The following is a 24508-nucleotide window of genomic DNA, read 5'->3' on the forward strand; positions in this document are numbered from 1 at the left end:
ATTAGATAAATAAAGTCCACATGTGTGCAATCTAAGTGTCACATGATCTGTCACATGATCTCAGTAGATATACACCTGTTCTGAAAGGCCCCAGAGTCTGCAACACCACTAAACAAGGGGCACCACCAAGCAAGCGGCACCATGAAGACCAAGGAGCTCTCCAAACAGGTCAGGGACAATGTTGTGGAGAAGTACAGATCAGGGTTGGGTTATAAAAATATTCGACACTTTGAACATCCCACAGAGCACCATTGAATCCATTATTAAAAATGGAAAGAATATGGCACCACAACAAACCTGCCAAGAGAGGGCTGTTCACCAAAACTCACAGACCAGGCAAGGAGGTCATTAATCAGAGAGGCAACAAAGTGACCAAAGATAACCCTGAAGGAGCTGCAAAGCTCCACAGCGGAGATTACATGATTTGTCCATCGGACCGCTTTAAGCCATACACTCCATAGAGCTGGGCTTTACGGAAGAGTGGCTAGCAAAAAGTGATTGGTGTTCACCAAAAGACATGTGGGAAACTCCCCAAACATATGGAAGAAGCTACTCTGGTCAGATGAGACTAAAATGAAGCTTTTTGGCCATCAAGGAAAACGCTGTGTCTGGCGCAAACCCAACACCTCTCATCACCCGAGAACACCATCCCACAGTGAAGCATGGTGGTGGCAGCATCATGCTGTGTGGATGTTTTTCATCGGCAGGGACAGGGAAACTGGTCAGAATTGAAGAATTGCTGGATGGCGCTAAATACACGGAAATTCTTGAGGGAAACCTGTTTCAGTCGTCCAGAGATTTGAGGCTAGGACAGAGGTTCACCTTCCAGCAGGACTATGACCCTAAGCATACTGCTAAAGCAGCATTTGAGTGGTTTAAGGGGAAACATTTAAACAAAAATAACATTTACTGTGTAACTGGGATTCTCGTGAGTGCAAACATCCGAAGATTATCAAAGGTAAGCGATTAATTTTATTGCTTTTCTGAATTTCGTGACCATGCTAATTTGGGGCTAGCTGTTGTAGCATTGATTGATACACTCACAAAAGCTTGGATTGCTTTCGCTGCAAAGCATATTTTCAAAATCTGACACGATAGGTGGATTAACAACAAGCTAAGCTGTGTTTTGGTATATTTCACTTGTGATTGCATGATTATAAATATTTTTTGTAATATTTTGCGCCCTGCAATTCATTGGTTGTTTAGGAAAATGATCCCGCTAAAGGGATCCGTAGTGCAGAGAAGTTAAATGTCTTGGAAAGGCCTAGTAAAATCCCAGACCTCAATGCAATTCAGAATTTGTGATATGACTTGAAGATATCTGTACCCCTATGGAACCCATCCAACTTGAAGGAGCTGGAGCAGTTTTGCCTTGAAGAATGGGCAAAAATCTCAGGGGCTAGATGTGCCAAGCTTATAGAGGCATACCCCAAGAGACTTTCAGCTGTAATTGCTGCAAAATATGGCTCTACAAAGTATTGCCTTTTGGGGGGGTGAATAGTTATGCACGCTAAAGTTTTCAGTTTTTTTGTCTTATTTCTTGCTTGTTTCACAATAAAAATGTTTTGCATCTTCAAAGTGGTAGGCATGTTGTGTAAATCAAATGATACAACCCCCCCCAAAATCTATTTTGTTTCCAGGTTGTATGGCAACAAAATAGGAAAAATGCTAAGGGGGTGAAAACTTTCGCAAGCCACTGTATACAGATTACAACTTGTCATTTCGACTAATTGAAAATGAAAAATGAATAGAATTTTGTTTAAAGTATCGCCCTTTCCCTAACGCTAAGAAGTTAAACAAGCCATACAAAGATGGTTACAATTTAAGTTTTATCCCCCAGAAAAGATCTAACAAATGTTATGGTTAAACTCAAATATAGTGATTAATAAATAACATATTTATATTTATTAATAATATTATGAATAGAAAAGGAGGAGTTATGTCACTTATGCAGCTATCGAAAATATATGGGAATATCTGCTCAATACACATTTACAACCAACTGATTGCAGTATTACCACAAAAATGGTGGAGGCAAGTGGAAAAGGGAGAAGGAAGGGAACTTGTTTGCCTGCCATATATTAAACATACAAATTGGCTGAAAGGAATTGGCATAAATAGTAACATATACTAGTTTCATTTGAGGACAAAAATGTTGACAGCTGCGCCACACAGGTTGCAAAATAAATGGGAAGAGATTTTAAATGTACCGATACCATGACACATGAACTGGTACAAAAAATGACACTTGATTCAACACTTAGAATTTTTAAATAAAAATGTGTATTTAATATTCCTGCCACGAACAGAATTCTATATATATGGGGCATACAACAATCTCAGCTCTTTAGATTTTGCTGCAAAGAGACAGAATCAATAGATAATTTATTCTGGTTTTGCCCCTATGTAGCTTGTTTCTGGGCACAGGTTCAGAAATGGTTAAAAAATCACAACATGCACTTAAAATTAACCTTAAAAATAGCAGTGTTGGGCGATTTGGAAAGCCATAGTCAGTCAATAAATAATATAATAATACTCGTAAGAAAGGTTTTCATCTTTACCTCGCAATCTGTGTATACTATACGATTAGAAAGGTTAAAAAATGATGTAAAACATCACAGCACAATTGAAGAATATATGGCACATGGAAACCAAATGAGAGTGGTCTCTGCTGATCAGTGGGATGGGCTGAGAGTGGCTGAGGGTTGGAATTAAAGAGCTTATGTTTGGTACTGCATTATTGTTATGTTACTGCTTTATATAAAAGTGCCATGTATGCAAAATGTGTATGTGAAATGTATGTGTAAAATGTATATATAAAATGTATATTTAAAATGTATGTAAATGTAGTAGAAAAGCTGTAAAAAAAAAACGAAAAAAAACACTTTGGGGGTGGTGGATCGGTTAATAAAATACATTTACAAAACTTTAGGGCGATAAATAAATGTGTACTTTGTTATTGAATAAAAAAATATATATATATGTAAAAAAAAATCTTATGGTAGACTGAACGTCTTAGTACATTAAACAAACCAACATTTTCACCACACAAGAATTACAGGAAATATACATTTTTACATCAGATTGGTGGTGTTAGTAGAAAAGGTCAATATCTTTGGTTTAGTACCAGTGATTTTGTCATATGCGCCTGTCCATAGTGAATAGCTGTGATTTTCAGACAACAGTGGCAAGAAAAAATGTGGGCGCTCCTCCTATTAATGTCTCTGGCATCACATTAATTAGTGGATTTGAGGGTTGAGCTATTATTCCAATGAAAGCCAACCCCTGTTGTTATTTAGAAGCCAATGTGATATGATGATTCGTTGAAATTATCCAGTCAAAAAAGTGTTGTTACCTTCTTCGCATTGGCTGAGTTAATAAATGGCTACTACAGGCACTCATTTATCAACTGGTATGCAGTATATCCAAGTACATTGAGGTGTGTCTGTTAGAAAAGTGCAAATGCTACATGTCGCTGCAGTTATTATCATTACTCCCACATTTATAAACCCTTTACTAGTCATTAGTCAAATGTTTTTGCAGCCCCTAATCTAGTAAGTGCTATTTATGCTTTATAAATACTTTAAATGTTTTGAATGACAGGTGTCATTTCTCAAAAAAAGATGGACATGCCATTCATTGGTAGACATTCCAGCAGTACCTGGTAAAATAATAATCACACAACACAGGATATTTAAGGAAATATGTATACATTTGTGAATAACTAACTTGCTAACATTTACAAATGTGTGAGTAATAATTCATAAATTGTGAGCAAACTGTTTGTAAATGCCTTACAAATGGTTTTTAAATGCCTTATAAATGGGATATACTCCATTGATGTTTTAACTTTGCCTGTTATCCCAAGTAATCCCAAGTGCTTGATTACCTCCCAAGTTATCCCAAGTGCTAAAAAGTAAAAACGATATGTTTTGAGCAAAATAGTATTTTTTAGACAGGAATTAGGGCATTCAAGGAGTTGGTTTGATGGGACGTTTTTAACTCATTGGTCCTCCCCTCTTGCTTGAGGAACAATAGAGGAGCAATTGAGAACAAAAGAGGAAAGAACCACCCTCCACTTGTGCTATGTCATGACTTCCCTTGACCACCTATTGAGATGTGTCTTTTGTTAAGTAATTCAGGTGTTAAATGAGGTAAAAAGGAGACTGGAATGCCACTTAAAATAAAGTGTTAACAGTAAAGGTAAACACGGTATAGTCTTAAAACAAGGTTAAAACTATCATTTTGATATCATGGATAGTCACTCCTTGTCTCCAAAGCTCTGTCTTTGAATTTGTAAGTTACATTTCTCCAGCCACATCCCCCCGCTTTTTACCAAAACAGTCCTGGGGAGGAAACCTTAATTGTTTCAACAGCTAACGTCGCTTGAAGGAAAGTTTTACATGCAATGTGATATGTGCTTGTGGTCACTCTGGATAAGTACATGTAAATGTAATGTGTTGCTGATATTACTAGCATGATTATCTTAAAAAGTCCATTTGTTATTACATCATTTGACAGATTAGGTTTCTGTAAATGTAATATCCTGATGCTTTGTCATGGGCCAATATGAATATCGCTCTAGCTGGTGGTGGTCTGCATATTCAAAACCCACTGCAAATTTGAATGAGGCAGAACTATGCAATCCCAGCTCCAGGGTGGAGAAATCTCACTAATAGCTCATTCCCCTGACCCAGTAATCCTCAAATAAATATGATCTCCAAACATTTGACTACTTCGGAGCCGAAATGCAAATAAATATGAAGTGTTTATTTGTAAATAGTTAGTACATAATGGGCTGTGTATTATGTTTGCTGGGAATGCAAACCAAGATGCTCCAACTATAACTCTTAATTCTAACAAACATAGGCATTGACGGTCCATACGGACGGCATAGTAGTACTTCACAACACCCAAACAACTACAATATCATAGAGATTAGATAAATCTATTTTTCATCAAGTCTAAGAAACTCACTAACAAGACCCGCAGAATCAAAACTCTTAGCATGTGAAGCATGATGTAGAGATGTGGTGTTGTAGACAATAGAGGTTTGGGACATTGGTATTCCACTGCAGCCTGGCCGGGACTCAGTGTTCTTACTCTGGAGCACTGCAGTTTTGCAGGTCAAGACCATGGCCAGTCAGGCTTTTAGAGTTAGTTAGCAGGCCTGTCAACCTGGCCTAAACCCACCAGAGATTGCTGGGGCAAATCTTGTTACCATATTCAGACCCTTTACGCATTACTTTGTTGAAGCACCTTTAGCAGCAATTACAACCTCAAGTCTTCTTGGGTATGACGCTACAAGCTTGGTACACCTGTATTTGGGGAGTTTCTCCTCTCAAGCTCTGTCAGGTTGGATGGGGAGCGTCGCTGCACAGCTATTTTACAGGTCTCTCCAGAGATGTTCGATCAGGCTCAAGTCCCGGCCCTGGCCGGGCCACTCAAGGACAATTAAAGACTTATCCCGAGGCAACTCCTGCATTCTCTTCGCTGTGTGCTTAGAGTCATTGTCCTGTTGGAACCTTTGCTCCAGTCTGAGGTCCTGAGCGTTCTGGAGCAGGTTTTCATCAAGGATCTCTCTCTGTCACCACCATGCTTCACCATAAAAATGGTGCCAGGTTTCCTCCAGACGTGAAGCTTGGCATTCAGGCCAAAGAGTTCAATCTTGGTCTGTGAGTCCATTAAGCGTCTGGCCACTACATTTACATTTACATTTAAGTCATTTAGCAGACGCTCTTATCCAGAGCGACTTACAAATTGGTGCATTCACCTTATGATATCCAGTGGAACAACCACTTTACAATAGTGCATCTAACTCTTTTAAGGGGGAGGGGGGGGGGTTAGGAGGAGGCCTGATTGTTGGAGTGCTGCAGAGATGGTAGTCCTTCTGGAAGGTTTTCCCATCTCCACAGAGAAACTCTGGAGCTCTTTCAGAGTGACCATCGGGTTCTTGGTCAGCTCCCTGACCAAGGCCCTCTCCACCAATTGCTTAGTTTGGCCTGGCGGCCAGTTCTAGGGACAGTCTTGGTGATTCCAAACTTCTTCCAATTTAAGACCGATGGAGTCCACTGTATTCTTGGGGATCTTCAATGATGCAGAAATTGTTTGGGTACCCTTTCTCAGATCTGTGCCTAGACACAAAACCTTTTCTGGGAGCTCCATGGACAATTCCTTTGACCTTATGGCTTGGAGACCTTTATATAGACAGGTGTGTGCCTTTCCAAATAATATCCAATCAATTGAATGTACCACAGGTGGACTCCAATCAAGTTGTAGAACCATCTCAGGGATGATCAATGAAAACAGGATGCACCTGAGCTCAATTTCAAGTCTCATAGCAAAGGGTCTGAATACTTTTGTAAATAAGTTATTACATGTGCAAACATTTCTAAAAGCCTGTTTTCTCTTTTCATTGTGGTTGTATTGTGTGTAGATTGATGAGAAAAAACGTGATTTATACATTTTAGAATAAGGCTATAAACTAACAAAATGTGGAAAAGGCCAAGGGGTCTTATACAGTATACATGGGAGGCAGGGCGGTAGCCACCCACTGGGCAAAAACTGAATCACCGTTGTTTCCACGCCCTTTCAACCCAAAAAATGTATGTGATGATATTGAATTAATGTGGAAAACTGATTGGATTTGGAAAAAGTCAAAGTAAGGGCACTTCGTCCCTTTTATCACCAAACTTTTAACCTTCAGTACCAGACAAAAGTCCTACTCATTCAAGGGCTTTTCTTAAATATTTACTACATTGTCAAATAATAGTGAAGACATCAAAACTATGAAATAACACCTATGGAATCATGTAGTAAATAAAAAAGTATATATTTTAGATTTTAGATTCTTCAAAGTAGCAAACCCTTTGCCTTGATGACAGCTTTGCACACTCTTGGCATTCTCTCAACCAGCTTAATGAGGTAGTCACTTGGAATGCATTTCAATTAACAGGTGTGCCTTGTTAAAAGTTATCTTGTGGAATTTCTTTCCTTCTTAATGCATTTGAGTCAATAGTTGTGTTTTTACAAGGTAGGGGTTGTAACAGAAGATAGCCCTATTTGGTAAAAGGCCAAGTCCATTTTATGGCAAGAACAGCTCAAATAAGCAAAGAGACACGGCAGTCCATCATTACTTTAAGACATGAAGATCAGTCAATCTGGAAAATCCCAAGAAATTTGAAAGTTTCTTCAAGTGCAGTTGCAAAAACCATCAAGCGGTATGATGAAATTGGCTCTCATGAGGACGGCTACAGGAAAGGAAGACCCAGAGTTACCTCTGCTGCAGAGGATAAGTTAATTAGAGGTACCAGCCTCAGAAATTGCAGCCCAAATAAATGCTTTACAGAGTTCAATTAACAGACACATCTCAACATCAACTGTTCAGAGGAGACTGCGTGAATCAGGCCTTCATGGGCGAATTGCTGCAAAGAAACCACTACTAAGGGACAACAATAATAAGAAGAGACTTGAGCCGAGAAACACGAGCAATGGATATTAGACCAGTGGAAATCTGTCCTTTGGTCAGATGGTTGGTTCCAACCGTGAAGAAGGGAGGAGGCGGCGTGATGGTGTGGGAGTGCTTTGCAGTGACACTGTCTGTGATTTAGTTAGTATTCAAGGCACACTTAAACAGCATGGCTACCAAAGCAGTTTGAAGCGATACGCCATCCCACCTGGTTTAGTCTTAGTGGGACTATCATTTGTTTTTCAACAGGACAATGACCCAACACACCTCCAGGCTGTGTAAGGGTTATTTGACCAAGAAGGAGAGTGATGGAGTGCTGCTTCAGATGACCTGGCCTCCACAATCACCCGACCTCAACCCAAATGGTTTGGGATGAGTTTGACCGCAGAGGGAAGGAAAAGCAGCCAACAAGTGCTCAGCATATGTGGTAACTCAGACCATTTCCAGAGACCTTCTCCCCTACCTCACCTCGCTCATCAACTCATCCTTGACCGCTGGCTACGTCCCTTCCGCCTTCAAGAGAGCGAGAGTTGCACCCCTTCTGAAAAAACCTACACTCGATCCCTCTGATGTCAACAACTACAGACCAGTATCCCTTCTTTCTTTTCTCTCCAAAACTCTTGAACGTGCCGTCCTTGGCCAGCTCTCCTGCTATCTCTCTCAGAATGACCTTCTTGATCCAAATCAGTCAGGTTTCAAGACTAGTCATTCAACTGAGACTGCTCTTCTCTGTGTCACGGAGGCGCTCCGCACTGCTAAAGCTAACTCTCTCTCCTCTGCTCTCATCCTTCTAGACCTATCGGCTGCCTTTGATACTGTGAACCATCAGATCCTCCTCTCCACCCTCTCCGAGTTGGGCATCTCTGGCGACCAAAGCAGTTTGAAGCGATACGCCATCCCACCTGGTTTGGGCTTAGTGGGACTATCATTTGTTTTTCAACAGGACAATGACCCAACACACCTCCAGGCTGTGTAAGGGTTATTTGACCAAGAAGGAGAGTGATGGAGTGCTGCTTCAGATGACCTGGCCTCCACAATCACCCGACCTCAACCCAAATGGTTTGGGATGAGTTTGACCGCAGAGGGAAGGAAAAGCAGCCAACAAGTGCTCAGCATATGTGGTAACTCAGACCATTTCCAGAGACCTTCTCCCCTACCTCACCTCGCTCATCAACTCATCCTTGACCGCTGGCTACGTCCCTTCCGCCTTCAAGAGAGCGAGAGTTGCACCCCTTCTGAAAAAACCTACACTCGATCCCTCTGATGTCAACAACTACAGACCAGTATCCCTTCTTTCTTTTCTCTCCAAAACTCTTGAACGTGCCGTCCTTGGCCAGCTCTCCTGCTATCTCTCTCAGAATGACCTTCTTGATCCAAATCAGTCAGGTTTCAAGACTAGTCATTCAACTGAGACTGCTCTTCTCTGTGTCACGGAGGCGCTCCGCACTGCTAAAGCTAACTCTCTCTCCTCTGCTCTCATCCTTCTAGACCTATCGGCTGCCTTTGATACTGTGAACCATCAGATCCTCCTCTCCACCCTCTCCGAGTTGGGCATCTCCGGCGCGGCCCACGCTTGGATTGCGTCCTACCTGACAGGTCGCTCCTACCAGGTGGCGTGGCGAGAATCTGTCTCCGCACCACGTGCTCTCACCACTGGTGTCCCCCAGGGCTCTGTTCTAGGCCCTCTCCTATTCTCGCTATACACCAAGTCACTTGGCTCTGTCATATCCTCACATGGTCTCTCCTATCATTGCTATGCAGACGACACACAATTAATCTTCTCCTTTCCCCCTTCTGATAACCAGGTGGCGAATCGCATCTCTGCATGTCTGGCAGACATATCAGTGTGGATGACGGATCACCACCTCAAGCTGAACCTCGGCAAGACGGAGCTGCTCTTCCTCCCGGGGAAGGACTGCCCGTTCCATGATCTTGCCATCACGCTTGACAACTCCATTGTGTCCTCCTCCCAGAGCGCTAAGAACCTTGGCGTGATCCTGGACAACACCCTGTCGTTCTCAACCAACATCAAGGCGGTGACCCGTTCCTGTAGGTTCATGCTCTACAACATTCGCAGAGTACGACCCTGCCTCACACAGGAAGCGGCGCAGGTCCTAATCCAGGCACTTGTCATCTCCCGTCTGGATTACTGCAACTCGCTGTTGGCTGGGCTCCCTGCCTGTGCGATTAAACCCCTACAACTCATCCAGAACGCCGCAGCCCGTCTGGTGTTCAACCTTCCCAAGTTCTCTACCGTCACCCCGCTCCTCCGCTCTCTCCACTGGCTTCCAGTTGAAGCTCGCATCCGCTACAAGACCATGGTGCTTGCCTACGGAGCTGTGAGGGGAACGGCACCTCCGTACCTTCAGGCTCTGATCAGGCCCTACACCCAAACAAGGGCACTGCGTTCATCCACCTCTGGCCTGCTCGCCTCCCTACCTCTGAGGAAGTACAGCTCCCGCTCAGCCCAGTCAAAACTGTTCGCTGCTCTGGCACCCCAATGGTGGAACAAACTCCCCCACGACGCCAGGTCAGCGGAATCAATCACCACCTTCCGGAGACACCTGAAACCCCACCTCTTTAAGGAATACCTAGGATAGGATAAAGTAATCCTTCTAACCCCCCCCCCCCTTAGAGTTAGATGCACTATTGTAAAGTGGTTGTTCCACTGGACATCATAAGGTGAATGCACCAACTTGTAAGTCGCTCTGGATAAGAGCGTCTGCTAAATGACTTAAATGTAAATGTAAATGTAAACTCCTTCAAGACTATTGGAAAATAATTCCAGGTGAAGCTAGTTGAGAGAATGCCAAGAGTGTACAAAGCTGTTGCTACTTTTAAGAATCTCAAATATAAAATATATTTTGATTTGTTTAACAGTTTTTGGAGGGCGGGGGTATTTGGTATTGATATTTGGTATTTTATTTGGATCCCCATTAGCTGTTGCAAAAGCAGCAGCTACTCTTCCTGGGGTCCACACAAAACATGAAATATAATATGGAATAACATAATAAAGAACATCATTAGACAAGAACAGCTCACTACATACATAACAAAGGCACATACACTCTACATATCAATACATACACACAAACTATCTAGATCAAATGGGGGGGTTCCATCCAGGAAATGTTCAAGTTAAAGCTACTGCATTTCTATACAATTTAAAAACTCTAAAATGCTATTTGGAGAAAAGCAGAAACAAGAAAAAAGTACCCCAGCCATTATCTCATTGGTTGCTGTAGCTTCATTCACCTCAGTCGATCTACAAACACATAGCCTATTAGCTATACAATTCGCTGCTACACATTAACTAACAGCACCGGGGTTAAAAACTATAATTTAATATGCACAGTGGGGTCTTGAGCAGAAAAAGTATTTTATTAACAAAAGGTAAAGAAATACGTTTGCTTTAGATAACTATTTTTGTGTGCAGTTTTACAGCAGATTTCCTGAAAATATACACTATGTGCCATGATTTATGCTATGTTAATATTTGGGGCGGCAGGTAGCCTAGTGGTTAGAACATTGGGCCAGTAATCGAAAGGTTACTAGATTGAATCCCTAAGCTGACAAGGTAAAAATCTGTTGTTCTGCCCCTGAACAAGGCAGTGTTCCTAAGCCTTCATTGTAAATAAGAATCTGTTCTTAATGCTTTCCTCAATGCCAAGAGCCATTCAGCTTTACCAATTTTATAAGCATGCCTTTATAATGCACTATTTTAAAGCTTATAAGTCTATGTATAAAGTTTTCAATTGAATCAAAATGGCTGATCATACATGGGTTAAATAAATGCATTATAAATCACAGCAACGCCTATGGATAGAGTGTGTGTAAGGGAATGCAACACGGGTAGGGGATGTCAAATTATATTTCCTTAGAATTCCTTGCACACCCTTGATAAAGCATTATACCCGTCTGTGTTGAGTAATGTTTTAAGTATACAATGATTATATCTCCATTTATGTGGGATTGTCTCAAGTGGATGGTTTGCACCATGACTAATGTACCTCTTTAAATGACAGATTGGCCATTTGCAGAAATCTGCTTTTTTTCTATTGCCTTTGGCCAGGAGCAGACAATTGTTCCCAACCAAATGCAGTCCTTGGCACTTTCCAATCCTAGGGAGGGACATTGCGCTGATGATCCAGTCATGTGTGCCAGCCCTAGAAAAATAGTGGAAGCCACATTCCCAGTGATACTAGTTTGGGAGTCGCTACAGTGACCTACAGTGGATACTCTGCATAATGTGCATGCGGTAGCCTATGTTTTCCTACTCCAACATATTATGGGTTGCATCACAATGTGAGATAGGTCCATCAAGCTAATGCTAATCTAATACTGATCGTGCAGACTGATTGAATTTGATCAGATCAAGTCAAATTTTATTAGTCTCATGCGCAGAATACAGTGAAATAATTACGTACGAGCACCTAACCAACAATGCAGTTAAAAAAATACGGATAAGAATAAGAAATAAAAGTAACTAGTTAAAGAACAGCAGTAAAATAACAATAGTGAGACTATATACAGAGGGCTACAGAGTCCGATACAGAGTCAATGTACCGGTGCAGAGTCAATGTGCTAAGGCACCGGTTAGTTGAGGTAATATGTACATGTAGGTAGAGTTATTAAAGTGACTATGCATAGATGATAACAACAGAGTAGCAGCGGTGTAAAAGGGGGGAATGCAAATAGTCTGGGTAGCCATTTGATTAGATGTTCAGGAGTCTTATGGCTTGGGGGTAGAAGCTGTTTAGAAGCCTCTTGAACCAAGACTTGGTGCTCCGGTATCACTTGCCGGGTGGTAGCAGAGAGAACAGTCTATGACTAGGGTGGCTGGAGTCTGGCAATTTTTAGGGCCTTCCTCTGACACCGCCTGGTATAGAGGTCCTGGATGGCAGGAAGCTTGGCCCCAGTGATGTACTGGGCCATTCGCACTACCCTCTGTATGTAGTGCCTTGCTGTCGGAGGCAGAGCAGTTGCCATACTAGGCAGTGATGCAACCAGTCAGGATGCTCTCGATGGTGTAGCTGTAGAACCTTTTGAGGATGTGAGGACCCATGCCACAACTTTTCAGTCTCCTGGGGGGGAATAGGTTTAGTTGTGCCCTCTTCACGACTGTCTTGGTGTGCTTGGTCCATGGTAGTTTCTTGGTGATATGAACACCAAGGAACTTGAGGCTCTCAACCTGCTCACTACAGCACCGTCGATGAGAATGGGGGAATGCTCTTTTTCCTGTAGTTCACAATCATCTCCTTTGTCTTGGTCACGTTGAGGGAGAGGTTGTTATCCTGGCACCACATGGCCAGGACTCTGACCTCCTCCCTATAGGCTGTCTCATCGTTGTCGGTGATCAGGCCTACCACTGTTGTGTCATCAACAAACTTGTTGATGGTGTTGGAGTCGTGCCTGGCCGTGCAGTCATGAGTGAACAGGGAGTACAGGAAGGGACTGAGCACGCACCCCTGAGGGGCCCTTGTGTTTAGGATCAGCGTGGCAGATGTGTTGTTACCTACCCTTACCACCTGGGGGCTGTCTGTCAGAAAGTCCAGGATCCAGTTGCAGAGGGAGATGTTTAGTCCCAGGGTCCTTAGCTTATTGATGAGCTTTGAGGGCACTATGGTGTTGAACTCTGAGCTGTAGTCATTGAATAGCATTCTCACATAGGTGTTCCTTTTGTGGTGGTATGCAACAGATCCAAAGATGATGCCATCTCTATTGCACTCCACACTGCGCGGGTATGCAAATTGGAGTGCGTCTAGGGTTTCTGGGATAATGGTGTTGATGTGAGCCATGACCAGCCTTTCAAAGCACTTTATGGCTACAGACGTGAGTACTACAGGTTGGTAGTCATTTAGGCAGGTTACTGGCTCTTGGGCATAGGGACTATGGTGGTCTGCTTAAAACATGTTGGTATTACAGACTCGGACAGAGAGAGTTTGAAAATGTCGCTGAAGACTTAATATACAGTGGGGAGAACAAGTATTTGATACACTGCCGATTTTGCAGGTTTTCCTACTTACAAAGCATGTAGAGGTCTGTAATCCAGAAATCCAGAAAATCACATCGTATGATTTTTAAGTAATTAATTTGCATTTTATTTTCTATTCTCATAGCTTCGACAGATTGTAAATTAAAGATAAACATTTTAGTTAAAATAATTATTATATTATTGATTGATTGACTATGGCTTTTCAAAACACCCAGTATTGCTATCTGCAGCGTTAGTTCTAGGAAATTTATTTTGCAATTTATATGGCACATCTGTCAATACTTTGGTCCTTAAATGAAATTGGTATATGTTTTTATTTATCACACTTTTCTTTACCATTTATGTTCTGTAATGCAGGGCCGACAGACAAGTTTCTTACTTTTTTACCCTTCAACTTGCCTCCTCCATTTTTGTGGTAATGCTGCAATTAGTTGGTTGTAATTTTGGGTAGAGCAGACATTTCCATATGTCTGTGTTAACTGCATGTGTGACATAACTCCACCAGTTCGATTTATGATATCATTCCCTAAAAGTATACCTTTTTTAAACATTTAATCGAAAAATGTGTTTTTTTAATCAATTAGTATATTTGAGTTTAACCACAATATTTGTTGTATTATTTTGTTCTGTCTTTTCAGGTGGATTAAATTTAAGACACTTGCCAGAAGACACTTGCCAGTTGGTCAGCGCATGCTCGCTGTACACATTCTAGTAATCAGTCTAGCCCTGCAGCCTTGTGAATGTTGACCTGTTCAAAAGGTCTTACCCACAACGGTTGCGGAGAGCGTGATCACACAGTCTTCCCGGAACAGCTGGTGCTCTCATGCATGTTTTAGTGTTAATTTCCTCAAAGCGACCATAGAAGTAGTTTAGCTCATCTGGCTGGCTCGTGACACTGGGCAGCTCTCAGCTGTGAATCCCTTTGTTCTTCCCTTTGTAGTCTGTAATGATTTAAAAGCCCTGCCACATCCAACGAGCGCCAGAGCCGGTGTAGTACGATGCGATCTTAGACCTGTATTGACACTCTTAAAAACAATGTTTGCGACTAGCCTAGCGTCACTTTATCCCAATATCGTTCCCAGTTGATCGATAGATTATATAAATTTGACAACAACAAGTGTGGGTTTTTACCCAGGCTTTACCCAGGCCAGATTAGATGCCATCTGGAGGAGGATCTGCCTTGGGATAGATGATGCTGCAGTGCTGTGTTAAAACTTCTTGTCAATATGGGGGCGCTGTTTCCACTTTGGAAAAAATTGTGCCCAAATTAAACTGCCTCGTACTCTATTCTAGATCGTACAATATGCATATTATTATTACTATTGGATAGAAAACACTCTCAAGTTTCTAAAACTGTTTGAATTATATCTGTGAGTAAAACAGAACTCATTTTGCAGCAAACTTCCAGACAGGAAGTGAAAAATCTGAAAACGATGCTCTGTTCCAGGGCCTGCCTATTGAATTGCCTTATATTTATGGATATGCATGCACTGCATACGCCTTCCACTTGATGTCAACAGGCAGTGGAAGGTGGAATGGGGTGTCTAGCTTGATCTGAGGTCGAACAAGAGCTCTTGGAATGACGTGTCCAGAATTTCCTTTCTCTACCTAGGCGCAGGAAGCACCTCCCTATTGTCTTATGATAAGCGTTCGGTATACACGGCTAATATCTCCGGCTTTGTTTTTATTCAACGTTTAATGGGACTTTTGGAGTTTTCCGTTCTCTGCGTCGAGAGAAATTGGGAACGTCATCAACATTGGCTAGCCTTGTGGAGCAAATTCGACAGGAGAGAAGGACATTCTAAAACCAAACAACAATTTATTCTGGACAAAGGTCTCCTTGTACAAGATTCTGATGGAAGCTCAGCAAAAGTAAGAACAATTTATGATGTTATTTCGTATTTCTGTGGAAAATGTTGAGTCCTATTATTCGCGTTTTGGCGGGCGCTGTAAGCTGTTTGTTATGGTAAAGTTATTTTTTTAAATCTAACACGGCGGTTGCATTAAGAACTAGTGTATCTTTCATTTGCTGTCCAACATGTATTTTTTAGTAAAGTTTATGATGAGTTCTTTGGTCAGATTAGGTGAGTGTCCAAAATAGCTCCGAACAATTTGGTGAATCGATGCTACATATTCACAATGTATAACCACGGTTTGCAGCTCTAAATATGCACATTTTCGAACAAAACATAAGTGTATTGTATAACCTGATGTTATAAGACTGTCATCTGATGAAGTTGGTCAAGGTTAGTGATTAATTTTATATCTTTTGCTGGTTTTTGCGATCGCTACCTTTTGCTGCTAATAAATGCATTTGTGTGTTTGGCTATTGTGGTAAGCTAATATAATGCTATATTGTGTTTTCGCTGTAAAACACTTAAAAAATCGGAAATATTGGCTGGATTCACAAGATGTTTATCTTTCATTTGCTGTACACCATGTATTTTTCATAAATGTTTTATGATGAGTATTTAGTTATTTCACGTTGCTCTCTGAAATTATTCTGGCTGCTTTGGTGATATTTTTGATGGTAGCTGCAATTTAAAACTATGATTTATACCTCAAATATGCACATTTTCACTTGGTTAGTGACTAATTATATCTCTATTTGGTCGGTTTTGTGATAGCTACCTATGCGGTAGAAAAATTGTGAAAATATGCGGTTGAGTCTTTTGCTATTGTGGTTAGCTAATAGAAATACATATTGTGTTTTCGCTGTAAAACATTTAAAAAATCGGAAATGATGGCTGGATTCACAAGATGTTTATCTTTCATTTGCTGTATTGGACTTGTGATTTCATGAAAATTATATTATCTGATATCCCTGTCGCGTTAGGCTAGACTATGCTAGTCAGCTTTTTTGATGAGGATGCTCCCGGATCCGGGATGGGTAGCAATGAAAGGTTAATGTGCAAATGACTCCAAAAACAAAACTGGTGCACAAATATTTTCTGGAAAATGTCAACCCATTTACTTCAGAAAGTGTTCATACCCCTTGACTTATCTACAATCTACACAATATACCCCAGTCTAAGGTTGTTTGCACTCTGAAGCAGATTCTCATCAAGAATTTTCTTGCCTGTATTTGGCCCCATTCATTGTTCCCTCTATCATTACCAATCTCCCAGTCCCTGCCACGAAAAAGCATCCCCACACCATGATGCTGCCAACACTATTCTTCTTGGTAGAGATGGTGTTAGACAGGTGATGAGCTGTGCCTGGTTTTCTCCAGACATAGCGCTTTGCATTCAGACCAAATAGTAACATTTTTGTCTCATCAGACCATATAATCTTTTGCATTATGATCTCAGTCTTTCATGTGACTTTTTGCAAAGTACAGGCGTGCTGTCACGTGCCTTTTTCTCAGGAGTACCTTCCGTCTGGCCACTCTCCCTTAACCTGTCTGGGAACCTCGCCAACAGCCAATGAAATTGCAGGGCGCCAAATTCAATCAACAGAAATCTCATAATTCAAATTTCTCAAAAACTCAAGTATTAGACACCATTTTAAAGATAAACTTCTCGTTAATCCAACCACAGTGTCCGATTTCAAAAAGGCTTTTCGGCGAAAGCAGAACATATCATTATGTTAGGTCAGCAACTAGTCACAGAAAGCATAGAGCCATTTTCCAACCAAAGAGAGGAGTCAAAAAAAGCAGAAATAGAGATAAAATGAATCACTAACCTTTGATATTCTTCATCAGATGACACTCCCGGGATAACATGTTAAACAATACATGTATGTTTTGTTCGATCAAGTTCATATTTATATCCAAAAACCTCAGTTTACATTTGGCTTTGCCTCCAAAACATCCCGTGAATTTGCACAGAGCCACATCAATTTACAGAAATACTCATAATAAACTTTGATAAAAGATACAAGTGTTATGTACATAATTATAGATATACTTCTCCTTAATGCAACCGCTTTGTCAGATTTTAAAAAAGCCTTACGGAAAAAGCAAACCATGCAATAATCTGAGTACGGCGGTCAGAGACCAAAACAAGCCAAACATATACCCGCCATGTTGCAGAGTCAACAGAAGTCAGAAATAGCATTATATATATTCACTTACCTTTGATGATCTTCATCAGAATGCACTCCCAGGAATCCCAGTTCCACAATAAATGTTTGATTTGTTCGATAACGTTCATAATTTATGTCCCAATACCTCCTTTTTGTCCGTGCGTTTAGCCCAGTAGTCCAATTGCTCAATGCGCGATCGCTTAGTTCAGACGAAAAGTCAAAAAAGTCATATTACAGTTCGTAGAAACATGTCAAACGATGTATAGAATCAATCTTTAGGATGTTTTTATCATAAATCTTCAATAATTTTCCAACCGGAGAATTCCTTTGTCTTCAGAAATGCAATAAAACTCAAGCTAACTCTCATGTGAACGCGCATGGTCAGCTCATGTTACTCTGGGAGAGACCTTACTCAATCCCCTCTCATTCGCCCCCACTTCCCAGTAGAAGCATCAAACAAGGTTCTAAAGACTGTTGACATCTAGTGGAAGCCTTAGGAAGTGCAGGTTTTTGCCTGCCGTATGAGTTCTGTTATACTCACAGACTTCATTCAAACAGTTTTAGAAACGTCAGAGTGTTTTCTATCCAAATCTACTAATAATATACATATATTAGCAACTGGGACTGAGTAGCAGGCAGTTTACTCTGGGCACGCTTTTCATCCAAATGTGAAAATGCTGCCCCCTATCCCAAACAAGATAAACGCCCATATTGGTGAAGTGCTGTAGAGACTGTTGTTCTCCCATCTCAATCAAGGAACTCTTTAGTTCTGTCAGTGGTTCTTAGTCACATCCCTGACCAAGGTCCTTCTTGCCCGGTTGCTCAGTTTGTTCAGAGCCAGCTCTAGGCAGAGTCTGGGTAGTGTCATATGTTTTCCTTTTCCCAATGATGGAGACCCCTGTGCTCTTGGAAACTTTCAACACTGTAGAAATTGTTTTATACCTTTCCCCAGATATATGCCTCATCACAATTCTTGGGGATCTACGGACAGTTCATTGGACTTCATTGTATAGTTTCTGCTCTGACATGCACTGTCAAATGTGATACCTTATATAGACAGGTGGGTTTCTTTCTAAATCATGTCCAAACAATTGAATTGGCCACAGGTGGACTCCAATCAAGTTGTAGCGACATCTCAAGGTTAATCAAAGGAATTGGATTTACCTATGCTCAATTTGGAGAGTCATAGCAAAGGGGTGTGAATACATTTCTAAAAACATGTCTTCACTTTGTCATTACCTGGTATTGTATGAAACAATAATTTCATCAGTTTTGAATTCGCGCTGCAACGCAACAAAACGTGGAAAAGTCAAGGGGTATGAATACTTTCTGAAGGCACTGTAGATGCCCTGATCCTAAAATCAAATATAATCAAAGTTTATTTTGGTCATGTACACATTTTAGCAGATGTTATAGTGGGTGCAGCAAAATGCTTGTGTTACTACAGTAGCTCCTAACAATGCAGTAAAATGTCAAACAAGTGCACAAATAATAAAACACATTTTAAAACAAGAACAAGAAATGTCGGAACGAATCCAATTAACAACCCAAATAGCATTATCCAACAGTAATCCAAATGCGGTCTATATGTGTATATATACAGGATTCATTTATACAAGATATACTAAGAATGATATGTAGAGCAGTATATATATTAGAGGGAGCCAGCTATGTCAAGAACACAGAATATAAATATGCAGTGTGTATAAACAGTATAACAACTACAGTATGTAAATACATGGTAGAAAACCCCATCGCAAAATGGATAGAAGTGCAGAAAAGTAGCTTCCGGACCAGAGTCCGGAATATAAATATACTGTATATGTATGTGAATGGTGTATAGACAGTATGGACAGCATGTGATCAGAAAAGGTGTGTACAGCAGTAGTTATAAAGGATGAGCCATGACTAGAATAAAGTATATAGATATAAAGTGGGACATATGAGGTAGTGTTGATATAGGGTGATTGCAATGGTATAACATAGTAATAACAGTGAACTAAACAATCACCCCATTCCTGTTTCAATTTGAATTCATATCCTCATCAGAGCCAGAGCACGATTCATAATTTACTTCCTGCCTACCTGACTGAGCAGGCAGGTGAAGCAGTGAAATCAACTGTACTTTAGGAGAAGATTTCAGATTTCCGGGGTCCCCGCAGAACCTCATTTAGCTCCTTCAGTAAATTTTATTTTTTTATTTCCTGTTTATTTAACCAGGTAGGCCAGTTGAGAACAAGTTCTCATTTACAACTGCGACCTGGCCAAGATAAAGCAAAGCAGATGGGTTTAGTCATTTAAATCACACCCGTTTTTCCTTAATGACTGACTCACTGTCCGTCTTCGAAGCTCCATCAGTGGCAGAGCTCCCCAGCTTGCTATTCTGGGCACAGTTAGAGCGGTTACTTTAGAGAGTTAGGGAAAGACAGAGGGGTATAGAGCATGTCTTTCTCTCTTTTCTCCAAATGTGAGATGCAAGTGTCATGACACTGTTGTTTCTCCACTGATATAACATCCCAATTATCATTATGGATAAAGCGGGAAAGGCAAGACAAGTTTTGACCTTTAATATGTATGAGAATATGTGGACACTTAAGCTCCCGGAATTCACCCATATCGTGGACAGTGAGAGATTGTCTATACTGATATACTGTAGGAGAGATAAGTGTATATCTCACCACGGATACCACGGAGGTGAAGAAATAAGTAAATAATGTCAATGTTTGACTTTAGTCATAATTCAAGATATGTATTTTGTCTAGAGCTGGGCTAGTAGGTAAGATATTTAAAATGATGTGCTTATTATGTATTTTGTTCAAATACTTAACCAGAACATAAAAATCGTTAAAGTATGAACATAGTAGGAGAAAATCCTTCTCCGATATCAAGGCATATACAGACAAATTATTTGTGCATGATTGATTGTATTTTTGGTAAACATCATGAATAATTTATACACTGCGGCAACAAAAAAAATTACGGGCAAAAAATTTCGATATTTTAACATATAGTTGAAGCATACAGCCATGATTTCTAATTTCTCACTATAATTGTGACAGATTGTCAATGTAAATAATAATCTGTTCTTAATTGCCTTAAATAAATTGTTAAATTGTCTTCTGCTATTGAATGTCTGAAATTGTTGTTTTAAACAAGTAAACTCTGTTTACAGATGACACATTTATACTGAACAAAATATAAACGCAACATGTAAAGTGTTATTCCCAGGTTTCATGAACTGAAATAAAAGATCCCAGAAATGTTAGACGCACAAAAAGCTTATTTCTCTCAAATGTTGTGCACAAATTTGTTTACATGCCTGTTAGTGAGCATGTCTCCTTTGCCAAGATAATCCATCCACCTGACAGGTGTGGGATGTCAAGAAGCTGATTAAACATTATTGTCATTACTTGGGGTGGCAGGTAGCCTAGTGGTTAGAACTTTGGACTTGAAACCGAAAGGTGGTTAGAGCGTTGGACTTGTAACCGAAAGGTTGCAAGATCAAATCCCCGAGCTATTAAAGTAAAAATCTGTTGTTCTGCCCCTGAACAAGGCAGTTAACCCACTGCTCCTAGGCTGTCATTGAAAATAAGAATTTGTTCTTAATTTTGTCAATAGGGGGTGCTATTTGCACTTTGTAAAAAATTCGTTCCCAAATTAAACTGCCTCGTACTCAATTCTTGCTCGTACAATATGCATATTATTATTACTATTGGATAGAAACCACTCTCTAGTTTCTAAAACCGTTTGAATTATATCTGTGAGTTAAACAGAACTCGAGTTGGAGCAATTTTCCTGTGAGGAAGTGAGAAGTCTGAAATCATGCAGGCTGTTCTGAGGTCGGTTTATTAATTTGCCTGTCTTCTATTGGTTGAGATGCACTGCATACGCCTTCCCCTGGATGTCAGCAAATAGTGAGAATTGGAATGGAGTTGCTAGGCAGACCTGAGGCCTTATAAATAGGCTCGGAACGTGATGTCCTCTCTTTCCTTCATTCGCCATGACGCAAGGCAGACCTCAGGATGGCGTTCTAGAAAGCTCCCGTTATAGCCCTTAGATATATCCGGCTCTGATTTTATTCGATATAGGTGTTAGAAACATCATAACGTAGTTATTTTAAACCGAGTTATTTCAGTTTATGTGAGTATATTGCGATTTTCGAAATTTTCTTTGTGCTGCGCAATAGTGAGTTGGGCACGTCTTCGCCACATGGCTAATGTTTACAGCTAATTCCAAAGTTGAAGGCGACAATCTACAACCGAGCAACGATTCTTTTGGACAAAGGACAACTTGCCCAAGATTCTGATGGAAGCTCATCAACAAGTAAGAACTATTTATGATGTTAATTCGTTGTTCTGTTGAAAAATGTAAAACTCCTATTCCGCCATTGATTTCGATGCGGTCTGGCTTTAACGCACGCTGTATGTCGTAGTAACGTTAATTTTAAAAATCTAACACAGCAGTTGCATTAAGAACTAATGTATCTTTCATTTGCTGTCCAACCTGTATTTTTTAGTCAAGTTTATGATTAGTTACTGATTAGATTAGGTGCCTCTCCCAAGATTTCTTCTGACATATTGTTGGCAGCTTGGCTACTTTTCTCATTGTATAACCACGATTTGTGCCGCTAAATATGCACATTTTCGAACAAACTCTATATGTATTGTGTAATATGATGTTATAGGACTGTCATCTGAAGAAGTTTGAGAAGGTTAGTGAAAAAATTAATATCTTTTGCTGGTTTATTCGTTATCGCTATTGTTGGATTGAATCAATGCTGTTGTGTGGTTCGCTATTGTAGTAAGCTAATATAATGCTATATTGTGTTTTCGCTGTAAAACACTTAAAAAATCTGAAATATTGGCTGGATTCACAAGATCTTTGTCTTTCATTTGCTGTACGCTGTGTATTTTTCATAAATGTTTTATGATGAGTATTTGGGTAATTCACGTTGGTCTCTGTAGTTATTCTAGTTGCTTTGGTGAGAGTTGTGATGGTGGCTGCAATGGTAAACTATGATTTATACCTGAAATATGCACATTTTTCGAACAAAACATATGCTATACAATAAATATGTTATCAGACTGTCATCTGATGAAGTTGTTTCTTGGTTAGTGGCTATTTATATCTTTATTTGGTCGACATTGTGATAGCTACCTATGCAGGAAAAAAATGGTGAAAAAAAAAAGTTGTGTCTTTTGCTATCGTGGTTAGCTAATAGATTTACATATTGTGTCTTCCCTGTAAAACATTTTAAAAATCAGAAATGATGGCTGGATTCACAAGATGTGTATCTTTCATCTGGTGTCTTGGACTTGTGATTTCATGATATTTAGATGCTAGTATTTACTTGTGACGCTATGCTAGGCTATGCTAGTCAGCTTTTTTACTGATGGGGGTGCTCCCGGATCCGGGATTGTGTGCAACTAGAAGTTAACTTCTCTAGGGTAGGGGGCAGCATTTTCACGTTTGGATGAAAAGCACAACCAAATTCAACTGCCAGTTACTCATCTCCAGGAGATAAGATATGCATATTATTAGTATATTTGGATAGAAAACACTCTGAAGTTTCTAAAACTGTTTGAATCATGTCTGTGAGTATAACAGAACTTATTTAGCAGGCGAAACCCAGAGGACAATTCAGATTTCTTTTTTTTTGAGGTCACTGTCTTTTCAATGAGGTTTCATTGGGAAACCAGATTTCTAAGCGAATTGCTTGCAGTTCCTACGGTTTCCACTAGATGTCAACAGTCTAGAGAAATAGGTTGAGGTTATTCCTTTGTGTAATGAAGAAATACGGCCATCTTGAAGTCGAGGCACTCCAGGTGTCCTGGACATGCACTTCAATCAAACAGAAGGCATGCTACATATCGTTTTAATCCTGTATTGAACACATGTCATCCCGTCTTCAATTTTATCGATTATTAACTTTAAAAAATAACTAAAGTTGTATTACATAAGTAGTTTGACATTTTTTGGCAAAGTTTACAGGTAACCTTTGAAATATTTTGTTGTCACGTTTGAGCAAGTTGGAACCAGTGTTTTTCTGGATCAAACGCGCCAAATAAATTGACATTTTGGATATTAATCGAACAAACGGACCATTTGTGATGTTTATGGGACATATTGGAGTGCCAACAACAGAAGCTCGTCAAAGGTAAGGCATGAATTATATTTTTATTTCTGCGTTTTGTGTCGCACCTTCAGGGTTGAAATGTTCTCTCTTTTGTTTACTATGGTGCTATGCTCAGATAATAGCATCGTATGCTTTCAATGAAAAGCCTATTTGAATTCTGACATGTTGGCTGGATTCACAACAAGTGTAGCTTTCATTTGGTATCTTTCATGTGTGATTTAATGAAAGTTTGATTTTATAGTAATTTTCATAGGAATTAATTTTAATTTGGCGCTCTGCATTTTCTCAGGCTTTTTGCCAAGTGATACAGTAGCGTCTTGCCTAAACTCAGATTTTTGGATATAAATATGAACTTTCCCGAACAAAAAATACATGTATTGTGTAACATGAAGTCCTATGAGTGTCATCTGATGAAGATTATCAAAGGTTAGTGATTAATTTTATCTCTATTTCTGCGTTTAGTTACTGCTCTCTTTAGCTGGATAAATGGCTGTATTTTTCTGTGACTTGGCTCATACCTAACATAATCGTTTGGTGTGCTCTCGTCGTAAAACCTTTTTGAAATCGGACACTTTGGCTGGATTTACAACAAGTGTAGCTTTAAAATGGTGTAAAATACTTGTAATTTAAATGATGGGATTTCTGTTGTTTTGAATTTGGCGCCCTGCAGTTTCACTGGCTGTTGACGAGGTGGGACGCTACCGTCCCACATACCCAAGAGAGGTTAACTGACTTGCCTAGTAAAAAAATGGTTAATCTTGTGCTGGGGACAATAAAAGGACACTCTATATTGTGCAGTTTTGTCACAGAACACAATGCCACAGATGTCTCAAGTTTTAAGTGAGCGTGCAATTGGCATGCTGACTGCAAGAATTTCCCCCAG

At 40.2% G+C, this 24508-nt stretch overlaps 1 protein-coding gene across 1 annotated transcript in view; it reads right to left on the bottom strand.

The window, feature by feature from the left end:
* Window positions 1-24508, bottom strand: part of LOC139563184 (ALK tyrosine kinase receptor-like) — an 819033-nt gene that overhangs the window by 148051 nt on the left and 646474 nt on the right. The window lies entirely within an intron of this gene.

The sequence above is a fragment of the Salvelinus alpinus genome, chromosome 33, assembly GCF_045679555.1.
Source record: "Salvelinus alpinus chromosome 33, SLU_Salpinus.1, whole genome shotgun sequence".
Lineage (NCBI taxonomy): Eukaryota > Metazoa > Chordata > Actinopteri > Salmoniformes > Salmonidae > Salvelinus > Salvelinus alpinus.